The sequence below is a fragment of the Neoarius graeffei genome, chromosome 6 (genome assembly GCF_027579695.1).
Source record: "Neoarius graeffei isolate fNeoGra1 chromosome 6, fNeoGra1.pri, whole genome shotgun sequence".
Lineage (NCBI taxonomy): Eukaryota > Metazoa > Chordata > Actinopteri > Siluriformes > Ariidae > Neoarius > Neoarius graeffei.
This window is the reverse complement of record NC_083574.1, coordinates 11,242,055-11,254,705: the sequence shown is the minus strand read 5'-3', so window position 1 is coordinate 11,254,705 and position 12,651 is coordinate 11,242,055.

Sequence of the window (12,651 nt, the reverse complement as noted above, 5' to 3'; positions counted from 1 at the left end):
ATTCTATAAAAGTCTATTTAAATTCTGAAAACTGTACAAATGTTGTTGTTTTCCACCAAAGAGGCGGGATTAGCCAACGCAGAATAGTGATGTTTGTCTCTTGTTGATGACGTGTAGGTCGCATGTGTGCGACCTGTCCGGTCAGACTGCAGTCGCATTTGAAAATATCGGATATGTATCGGATTTAGGACCACATATCCAAGCGGCCTGGGTCGCATGTGAAAAAATCGGATCTGTGTCGTTCAGATTGTCAATAACAAATCGGATACAGGTCGCATATGGGCAAAAAAATCGGATATGGGTCGTTTCAGGGTGCAGTCTGGACGTAGTCTTAGTGTTGGATTAACACCTGCCGTGTTCATGTAAGTCCAGGTGGACGCAAAAAGGGTTAATTCAGCATTAGCTTTGGTTCAAAAACACTTTCGGTTCATTTACGTATTTTCATATATCAATATGAAATGTATTTATTTGTGCTTTATCTTTCTTTCATAGCTTGTTGAGTAAGATGAATGTATTATATTGAGTTAAATGATTGTGAAAAGGCCTGCACAGTACAAATTGAACTTACCATTAATGCTATCTGGAGCAGAAGCAGATGGAACAAACCCAGCTTGATTTCTTTTTATTACTTCCACGCTCAAAAATGACACTTTTACAACTTACCCATCCCAAGCCCCACCTATATCCATAGGTCAAGCTTGAAAAATATAGGCACCCAAAGCCAGTATGTGGACCATGATGGTATTCCCTGCCATCCTGGTTCACCTTAATGTCATATATATATATATATATATATATATATATATATATATATATATATATATATATATATATATATATATATACTGTTAACTTGCAGAAATCCGCCATGTTGTTAACCATATTAGTATAAAGGACAAATGGTATCATACAGACATTTTATCTATGTGTTAGATTAAAACAAATTAAGAAGTATATTGACAAGATGCTAGCTAGCTAGAGTTGCCCAGAGACGACAATAAAAATTGTAACAGAAACATATTAGTTAAACATGTATGAACAACGCAACAAACTTAACTATTAAATATAGCTGACTGGCTAGTGTTGCCCCACTGGGTTATCACTGGAGCAGCTAAACAATGTTACATCAAAAATGAAAACTACTGTCACTCTCGGCTCAAACTTGACTAGCTCATGTGTGAATTATTTTGCTCATAATAAATTCATTACATTCACACAACATATCAAGTTACTCATACTAGCATCTAAATGTTAGTCTTAACTAAACAATCTGTGTCATACCAGTAGCTTTAGGCTAACACCCGCTTCAAACAAACAAGGCAAGCTAGCTAGCTAACACTGAGCATGCCAACTACATTTAGCTAATTAGCCTAAATTACAAACTAAATTTTTATTTATTTATTATTATTATTTTTTTAAAGATACAGCACATGTGTATGGAGTGTTACATTTACATGATCCCCTTATGCAAGTTTTCTGACCATAGCTACAGCTTGAAATTCAAAATGTGTCCTCAGGAAACACTGGCACCTCTGGTAAAGTGCTGAAATGGTGCCTTCAAACAGGGTTGTGTTTACCGTGTTCATGAGAAGAGTCCGTATTAACGCTCCCTCCTTGTAGTATTCATGATTTAAGAAGTGGAAATTTTCTGAAAGCTCTGAGTTCACGAGATGTGACACGTTTGCTGATGTTTTCACAAATATTGGAGGCCATGGGAGTACATTTTCGGTGGATGGTCTCGTAATTTTACTCGTATAGTGTTTTCGTATTAATTTTATAATATGTCTGAGGAAAATGTTGATATTCCTAATGGCATCATGTTTTCATTAGGCCTTTACATTTCTGACATTGTTACCTCCTTGTTCTCTTGCTCAATTGTTATGCTGCGTTCATGTGCTATGGGAATTATGGTAAATACCAAACGCCGACATGGAAAGCACACATGAACGCCCCCTCTTGTGGTATTTTCCACTGGGCAACTCGTAGAAAATTTTGATACACGAGCTGCCGAGATGAGATGAACTTTAACCTTTTCAACATGGCGGCGAGCGGTACAAGACACTTGAATGTTAAGCATTGTACGCTACTAAAGTTTTTTTACTAGTACTAGTGGGTAGTTTTTGGTGTCTATGCAATGTTGCGTCATTAACAAGTGTAATATAATACGTTAGAAATCCGTTTCCTTTAAAAATGTGTTGTTATGGTTTGTTTTTACCTATCCAGAGCAGACGCTATTGCTAACGATAGCTAACTGACTATTGCTAACTCGCAGTCCGCGTCCTTTGTCAACAACAAAAGCATGTGAACACAACACACTAGTAAATACCACTTCCCAACTGGAAAATATCATCTTCCCACAGCACATGAACGCAGCATTAATGTTAGCCCGAACGAGGTGTTTTATTATAACCATGTTGCCATTGCCTAGCAGCGGTGTTCTCAAGATGACACCATCTGAACGCCAAGTATTTCGTGTACATGACCTCCTATGTCATAATCACAAGCCCCTGAGTTCAATTTGAAGGCAGCAAAAGCTTGACTGAGGTAACGGATTAGCTAAGTAGTGAGATTGGTTAGCTAGCAGCTAACCTGTGATCTTAGCTAAAGTGTATAAGCTAGGAAACCGGCGTGCATTAAAAACACATTGGTCTCAGAGAGTGAGTTAATTAATTCGTAGTTGTTTCTGTCAGGGAAACATGTTGGTATGAAAAGATCTGTTTTTCATCTGTCTTCTTGCTAATAGGATTACTGGTCGATAACTTTACGTGTGGCCAGGTGAGACAGATTATTTCCTCTTTGACAGAAAACACCTATTGATGAGAAACACTTGCTGTCAATCAAGCTTTTGCCATTCAAAGAGCAAAAATGGCCAAATAAATAATGTACCCACCTGAGAGAAAAAACACAGTATTCCCACCTGAGAAAAACCTGACCTGAGTCAAGTTAACAGGTTGGGAAAATCTTGCAACTTTTGAAAGGCTAGAGACGTTCGCATGGAGGGGGAAACAAATGCAACGAGACACTGATGCATCGAGGCGGTGATGTGTAGCGGCAGACAGCCCAAGGTCTGACATGTAGACGAGGACCCCTGTGGGCTCCTCAGGATGAAGTGTATTGCAGGAAGGTCTTTCGGGGCCGCTCCACTGCAAGTTATGATTGGTTCTGAGCACTTGTAAAAACATCCTGAGGAGAACAGGTATTGATTGCATTATTGGACACAGCTTTGGGAGGTTTTGAGACCAAAGAGGAGAGTTTTTTTGTTCAGAAAGAAAGAAAAAGCTTAACTTTGTCGGTCGATAACAGGGGAGGGGTCAAATCTAGAAAGACTGTGGAGAGAGAGATAGAGATGTAGAGAAAAGAGTGTGAGTGAGTGAGATTGATTGATTAGAGGGTAGACTGACCCAACCAAGAAACCTAATCGTTAGCAGAGACAAGGACCGCATTTCATCAATAACGCCAGCCTGAAGCTGTCAATCAAGCATGGCTGTCATTCTGGCCTTGGCTCATCTCAGCTTGCACCTCTTGGGCTGTATGAATCCATTACTGGTACACACAATTCATAGTTAGTGGAGACGATATTGGAATCATAAACAGCCAAAGCATACTGTGAATCTGTAGATTACCTTAAACGTAATATATAGATTTAGGCACTGCCTAAAAGCGGAGCTCCCATCTGTTTCTGCGTTGTAGAATTTTCTTAGATCATAGCCAGTCTCTTTTGTTTTATTTCTTTACTGGCTAGCACTGGCCACTAGGCGGTGTGTATGACTGGTAATTACTAACACTGGCCACTAGGCGGTGTGCATAACTGGTAATTATTAACAACACTGCCACTAGGCGGTGTGTATGACTGGTAATTACTAACACCGACCACTAGGCGGTGTGTATGACTGGTGGTACACGGACACGGACAAACCACAAAAAAATTCGACTCGATGGGTTTACCATTTTTTCTTAGGTATGGTGCTACGCTGGAGCTCCGCTACTATAAATGCACAAGTTTGAGCATGCCTCCTGTTGTGAGGTTTTCGTGGCAGCAAAGTATCTACTTCTCAGTGGTTCATTGAACAGTTAAACATATCTGGTTAACTAATGAGACATTAGTCGCATTAGATATCATATTCTCCATTCAAATGAAAAGGATTTTTTGCTCGGTGGATTTTTTGTCAGCTGAAGACTTGTCTGTGTTTACATTACAATTGCAGCAGAGCTTTAAAAGTGATAAACTGCTCCTTTAATTTTAACATATGTGACCCCTCACCGAATCCAGGGACACATGTCGGCTGAAACAAATCCGAGATAATCGCAAAAGAAGCATTTTTTTTTTCGAAATTTGTGATTTTTGTTTTTTTCCATCATGTGCAAGTTGAGATCTTGAAGAATGCAATCAGTATTTCAGATAATAGATTGTTTTGTTGGAAAAGCATACATTTTTTGTTGCAAATTGTCTCGTTTTTGTCAGGACTGTAGCCTGCTGGGGGGTGTGGGTAAATTACCATATGGGCCATTCACATGATGATTTAAGTCTTTTGTTTTTTTTTTCCGCGAATCAGCTGTATGATCCGAGTTGAGCGCATGGCTACTTAACCTGCATGCAGGCGTGTGATTTCACTATGGAATGAGTTACTAAACAGAGCGCAGAGGAGCCGACACACCGCGAAGCAAACAGACACACGGTATTTACATCGGAGATAACAGCAAAAAAAAAACGCAACCTCGTTTTCCAGATTGAATGGAATACTTGAATGATCGGATGATACACGGACCGTTCTAGGATTACATTCCATCGGAGGCATTGGTGTGTGCAAGGCGCTGTTTCTCTTTCTGATGGGGTGAGTTTATTAATCTAAGGCTGTGTGGTTATTTTTGCATGTAACGGAGAGTGTTGTGGTTTGGTTAAGCCTAGGTCACAACTGGACGTACGATTTTTTGGCCGTGCGATTTTTGGCGTTTCCCAAATCGCTGCGTTTTTTTTTTGTTCACAGAGAAAGACGCGCATTGGCCGTAAGTTTGTCTTGCAACCTGAAAAAAACGTAAGCGCCCATAGAGTTTGTTTGACATGACAAAGAACCTCTGCGGCCGCTCTGCGGCTCGAAAATCAGCACATCACACGCGCGCTCTCGTGCGTTTCTTGCGTTTTTTGCATGTAGACCGGCCGTAGGAGCGCGTACTGTACGGCCGGTTGTGACCGAGGCTTTACATGAAACTAGTGTTGTGTTAGTTGTGTCATCATCGTGCTATCTTTCTTTCTTACGGTGTGAGTAATTTTTCAACCACAAAACGTTAAAGTATACTTTAGGACTTATTTTTGTACTTCATAATTGTGTTGGGCATACTTTGCATGGAAGGAAAATTGACGTGGTGATCTTTGTTTACATGAAAGTAGTATCGTGCTAGCTAGTAGGGGGTAGAGCTTTCCTTAATGTCATGCAAATGAGCACCATTATGTGCCCGCCCTACACCCAGAGTAGCTGAGATGGAAAACTTTGAGGGCGATTTTCTCCCTTTTCTGTTTGAAGAAGTATACACTTTCAAAAGGCCACACATTCTTCAAATATTGTCAGATCTCCACATGGAAGGCATCATTGGAAAGCTTAGAAACTGTACTTTCTGAATCTGTCAATAACTCAAAATGCCCCCGGGCCGACATGTGTCCCTGGATTCTGTGATCTGCCATATATAGTGTAAATCCTGTCTGGTATTGCTAAGATATCGCAAATTTATACTGCTACACACAAATAAAAAGTGTTCCTCAAGGTTTCTTTGGGTTGTTATTAGTTGTGACTTTCTAGAGCTTCTACATGGGGCAGCCATGGCCTAAAGGTTAGAGAAGCTGCCTTGGGCTCAAAGGGTTGCTGGTTTGATTCCCTGGACTGGCAGGAAAATCCATGGCTGAACAAATGGAAGAATCCTTTCAAATGGGAACCTTTGGCTTCAGAAGGTTGTACCTCTGCCTATACTGGCAGCCTTCCCCAATGTCAATCATAACACATGACCTGCTATAAAGAAAACCACAGCAAAGGAGTGAAATTTCAGTAATATAATCCCTGCATAAATACACATGGGAACATGCATTAGCTTTGTCAAGAAATTCAACCTGGAGACACCTGGTAGTATCAGATTTGTGGTGGTTTTCATAGCACAACATGCACTGATTCCAATTGGAAGTGGTCCCAAATTTGGTACCTAATCTCAGCCGTGCGCCGCTCACTTTTATGCCGTGTTGCTGAGCCGTGATGGAACGCTCATGAAGCACTGGTGCAGGCAGTAATGAAATCGCTCACAGTGATTGAGGATTAGGTTTCACACTAACAGGTCTGAGGCTTAGAGTCGAGAGGTTGTCGGAGACGGGGCATGTATTTGGTGACTTGCACCATCATCACTTATTCATACAGCCAAATTCATTTTGAGACATGACTGACAGAAACATGGTGGCAAATGCATATTTGTATCACCAAGTGTAGAAAAGGATCTGTTTGAGTTCTAAATTGCTTTGGGGCAAAAGAGAAAACAGGGTGTCCCGAATAGGAGGTGAAGGCAGATGCAAGCGGAGACGATTTATTAAGTGCAAACAAAATGAGCAAAGATGTGAAAGCAAGAATCATAAACATGAACTGTGGATATGAAGCAAAGAACAAACAGGATATAAGAGATCCTATGGCACACACAACAACAAATAACAGCTACAACAAAAGCTTGACAAAGGGACACTGAAAACCTGGAACTTAAATAGTGGTGCTAATCAAGGTGAAACAGGGGTTGATGGATGGTGTAGTTCCCCCCCGGCGCTACCATGACACAGGGACTGTCTTCAGACTGCTGTACTTGTTATTCATTTTCTTCTAACCAGTGAAAATTAAGTTTCTTTTGATGAACACCCAAGCAGAACCATGGTCTTGACATGGGCTCTAGGGACGTTTTTTCTACCCGGAATATTAGAAGCAGTGGTGCAAAAATGCTGTCAGTCAAGCATGGCTGTCACTCTGGCCTCAGTCTCACAAGTCAGACTTTTGGTCTGTCGGCCAAAAAGCATCTCATTCCCATCTCATCTCATTATCTCTAGCTGCTTTATCCTTCTACAGGGTCGCAGGCAAGCTGGAGCCTATCCCAGCTGACTATGGGCGAAAGGCGGGGTACACCCTGGACAAGTTGCCAGGTCATCACAGGGCTGACACATAGACACAGACAACCATTCACACTCACATTCACACCTACGGTCAATTTAGAGTCACCAGTTAACCTAACCTGCATGTCTTTGGACTGTGGGGGAAACCGGAGCACCCGGAGGAAACCCATGCGGACATGGGGAGAACATGCAAACTCCGCACAGAAAGGCCCTCGCCGGCCACGGGGCTCGAACCCGGACCTTCTTGCCAAAAAGCATTTGGTTTACTTTTGAAATTCTTTGACTGAGAGTAGTCAGTAATTGATCTGCTCATACTTAGTCCAACTCATGATATACTGGTCCATTTTCCTTTCTTTGGTAATTTGGGTTGAGTCATATTCATCTTTTTATCCACAAAAAGTTAACAATTTCAGAAAATGTACCATAATTAATGGTTTCGATGCCAAAAATGTATGCTGAGTTTAACGTCGGTGAACATTTGACGTGGGAATTTGTATACAATCAAATACAACTGCTTTGGCTGTAGTGACCTCTAAAAGCTTCTTGGTATTGTAGCCATAATAATAATAATAATAATAATAGAAGTAGAGCTAAATTGAGCAGTGTGCAAGTATAAGATTTTATTTTTGTGATACTTGAAACCAGTCTTGAGACCAGTTTCATGACCACTTTTTGAAGGTCTTGGTCACATCTCGGAATCAACCACATTTTTACTCGGTCTTGTCTCAATCTCCGACGTCGAGGACTCAGGATTTTATTTCAAGACTGATCAAGACAACAACTGCAGGGATTTCACTAAATTGCCTGTACATTGTCTGATTTATTTGTTAACATCATTACTGTGATTGGATGTGAAAGTTCCTGCTTCAAATACGACCAAACGTGACTCATTGCTAATTTGAAATTTTTCTTCCTGTTAGCAGCTGTCATCCCTCCCATCCCCGTTGCACACCCTGATCTAGTCCTGGTTTTGACTTGATCTCACCTTGCCTTGGTCCTGGTCTTGACTTGATCTCAACCCCTCAATGTCTTGGTCATGACTTGTTCTCGGTTAAGGTGGTCTTGACTACAACACTAGATTTTATATATTTTCTGACCTGACTATAAATATTTCTATGTGGTATGCAGTCAATCAAGAAGTTGGATTAGATGTTTTCTGGGGCTTGTTTTGCTGTGAATGGCAAGTTAGCTGCCATCTTCAGTAGAAACTAGATACACGTCATCTTCAGTAACTGCGTTATCCTGGTCAGGGTAGCAGTGGATCCGGAGTCTATCCCAGTAACACGGTGCAAGGAAGCAGAATTTTATGCTTTGTCCATATCCATGTGGGTTCTCCAGTTTCTTTCTGTCTCCCAAAAAAATGATGGATTGGCTAAACTAAATTGCTCCTAACTGTGAAGAGTTTGTGCATGGTAGCCTGCTCTGCACTGGGCTGGCATCCCTGATGCAGTGTTCCCTCGGTTGGCTGCACATCCATCATGACCTGAACCATGATATAGCAGTTACTGAAGATGAATACGAGTTTCAGAGGACTAATGGCCAGACGCAGATTGATGGGAGCTTTGCATTTTGTTAAAAGACAAATGGATCCCAATAGATCTCAAGGACAGTGGGAGAAATTTCCTTTCTTGGTAAGCCTCTATATTCAAACCTTAGTACCTTTTGGATTTTCCCTACAAACCCTGGTTTGGACTCCATATACCTCTGTTAGATTAGATAGCTCTGACTCTGACTCAAACCTTGCAATTTGACTGTGTAGGCCTTCTGACTTAGAGATTAAAAGATCAAGTCGTTCTGGTGATGATCTGCTTATAGGCAGATGAGAGTGGTGGTGTGTATCAGTATCAGAAGATTAATCCTGAGAAAGGAGTGTGAACTTACAAAGACTCCCCTGAATCTTATCCTGGTTTTGGGTGGTTTGGACAGGGAGCAAATTAGGGCTCGTTCTTTCTGAGACACTTTCCTTAACATCGGTTTTCAAACCTATGTCACTTACATAAAGTCAATCAATGTATTATATTTATGTAAACAGATTTCTATATGGTATATACATATATATTTACATTGGACCTATTTATTTTTCTGGATCCGTTTGACATTGTTTTTAATGATCATGAGACGTTTGTTTCAGTGTTTGGAGTGTGTGTCATTATTGCATATTTCCTCAGAGGTGTATTGTAAGCATTGTATAATCTGAAATGAGGGAATATTTGCCATTTCTCAGTCACTTTTTCAGACGTCCAGTTATCATAGATAAATCAAATACTTTGTAATTTTTTTTTTCAGTTTTACTTCAAAGACTATGGGAAATAGCAATAAGTATTATGTACAGGTGTGAGAAGTGCAGACATTTCGAGGACATGACAATGTCCACACAGACGTCCACTAGGTAGCGGCACTGTCGTCTGTGGCACACTTCACGGATGGACGCTTCTACAGAGTGGAATTTAAAAAACGGACTTATAATAAGCACACAAACTGGATATTATTAAAAGGTATCAAATAAACAAATATTCTATTACGGTGTCATTCTTTCCCAATGTGGTTATTAATTATTACACGGATACATGAGCAAATGATCTTGAAAATGTATCTAATATTTTCTTTTCGGCTGCCTTTTTCAGAAAACACGAGCTTCAACAAGCTGGCTCCCTTTTCTATATCACAAGGGGAGCTCATTAGAATGATCCCGCCCCCTCATATGAGTATCTCCATTTATGACTTGAAATTGCCTTTCCTCATGAATATTCATGAGGAAAGGTATACCTGATTGGCTGGCCAAAGAGAGGGATGGGGTGAGCAGTGGCTCATTATCATTTAAAGCAACAGGCACACAAATCAGCCATTTTGAAAAGGGCTGTTTAGACAGGGTGAGAAGGGAGCTGTGGCGTTTTATCCTTGTGGTATTTTGACCAAAGCATGTCACAGACATTTCATTAAGATCTCAGGGAAGAGTGTTAACTTGTTAAAAAAAAAAAAAGGGGGGGTATAATACGTCACCTTTAAAGGTCCCATGGCATGAAATTTTCACTTTCTGAGGTTTTTTAACGTTAAAATGAGTTCCTCTGACCTTCTTAAGTCACCCCAGTGGCTAGAAATTTCATAATGTGTAAACCAAACTATGCCCAACATTTGAGAATGGCGCGTCAAAACGGCACGTTGATAAGCTCTTCCCTTGCCGACGTCAGCAAGGGAGATGATCCCCACGCCCCCCCCCCCCCCCCCCCCCCCCCGGATTCCCACCCACCGTATGGATTGCCCGCCCAGTTGTAGTGAGGAGACCAGAGAGGACACAACAACATGGCATCACCTAAGCGAGCGAAACATGGAAGTTGCGCTGTACATGGATGTGACAACACAGAAAAGAGTCTGTTTTTACTGCCGACGGGAGAGCCCCTGAAGACGCAGTGGCTTAATTTTATTTACTCCAATAACACGCCGTCGAGTCTACCTAAGACGGTGTATGTTTGTTGGAAGCATTTTCCTGAGGAATGTTTCCACAACTTGGGACAGTACAGGGCAGGTTTTGCACATCAACTGTTACTGAAGCCTGGGTCCGTACCAAGCATCCCTGCCGCATCAGCAACAAACACTGAACAAGTAAGTGTATAACTGGTCGTTTTGCCGTGTTTTAAAATCGGTGCCACGTTAGCCTAGCAATGGCTACATTAGCTGTGCAGCTAACCGCTTCCTGCAGTTAGCCAGGTACTCTGCGCTACAAAACCAAAAAGCATGCAGCATGCTCTGTTATAATAGCCAATCAAAACAGTTTTTACAGACACCCACATTCTTTTTTTTAAGTCACTCATTCATTTTATTTGTTTGTTTGTTCAGTAAAAACCCAAACATTTGTTGAATTTATTTTATTTCCTCGCGTCGCACCTTAATGACATCAGCGCGTGGTATTTTTCCCTTCGCGGTTTGTTCCTTCTCTCTCGCCATAGTAAGACACCCACATCCGCTTGTTCTGACCCACTGGAGGTAGCGTCACAGTGCTGTTAGCCAATCAGAGGTAACACGTTTACATGTCATGAAAATTAATGATAAGACCCGCCCCCACCCTCTACCCTTCCCCGCCTCCTGCTTCTCATTAGCAAAACGACGCACTGGGAAAAGCGCTGAAATGGGGCTTTCTCCCAGGAGGCTATATCTACGTGCCGAGGGTTCGTTTCGAGAAAGGCTGCGGATATAACATCTGGAAACCTCCACGAGCCCGTTTAAAGCATCAACAAACCACCATGCCATGGGACCTTTAAATACATTGAATAAATAACAGTTATTCCATGAAATCGAGTCGTACTTGAGCTGATGGCTGACAAGGCGTGTAGCACCGAGTTGACTATAAGCCGTGTACGACAAGATTGACTGGATTAATTGTTTTATTCTATCCACATTTGCTGGGTTTTGAGAAACGGAGCATTTTTATTTTTTACACATTCGATAGATAAAAACTTTATACAAAACATTCGACAAAATCATAGATGCTTAGAATGTAAACAAACTGGCAAAATGACAGGAGCAGTTTGTGAAAGATGCTATTATTATAATAATAATAATAATTCTTGAAGAAAAAAAAGATATGTTCTTACCACCGAATACTTTTATTCCATATTTGGTTGCGTTATTGTATTTTTTGAGATTTTGTTTTCGAGTAGAGTTTTTATTTCGTACTCGGTTGGTTCACGCTCTGCCGTTTTGTTTTTCTCTACTCACTGTATATGATCTGATAGCTTAGTAGTAGAGTAGCCAATCAGAGCATGCGATTGCTCATATTACCAGCATTCAAGATGGTTTTGGTTGCTAAAATATCTACAGTAGAACCTCATCTCATCATCTCTAGCCGCTTTATCCTTCTACAGGGTCGCAGGCAAGCTGGAGCCTATCCCAGCTGACTATGGGCGAAAGGCGGGGTACACCCTGGACAAGTCACCAGGTCATCACAGGGCTGACACACAGACACAGACAACCATTCACACTCACATTCACACCTACGGTCAATTTAGAGTCACCAGTTAACCTAACCTGCATGTCTTTGGACTGTGGGAGAAACCGGAGCACCCGGAGGAAACCCACGCGGACAACATGCAAACTCCGCACAGAAAGGCCCTCGCCGGCCACGGGGCTCGAACCCGGACCTTCTTGCTGTGAGGCAACAGCGCTAACCACTACACCACCGTGCCGCCCACAGTAGAACCTGCCTTAGGCAAAATGACAGTTATTTTCTCTCCAGTCTTCTGAAGCTTGTTAAGTTTTTTTATTTATCAGCCAAACGTCAAGAAAGTAGCTTAGCTTACTCAGACACATTGTCCCTCCTTTAAAAACTTCCCCCAGGAACCTGGGCACACTGTGGGGTCCAAAAGTTAATGAAAATGTTTTCTATATTTACATTCTTTTCTAATTTAATACAATAATTTTCATTATAAATAGTATTACTGATGACTTGAATTGAGTGTGAATTTGAGTGTGGCTCCGATTGAGGTTTCTTTCTCATGAACTCTCAGGGAGTTTTTCCTTGACATTCTGGT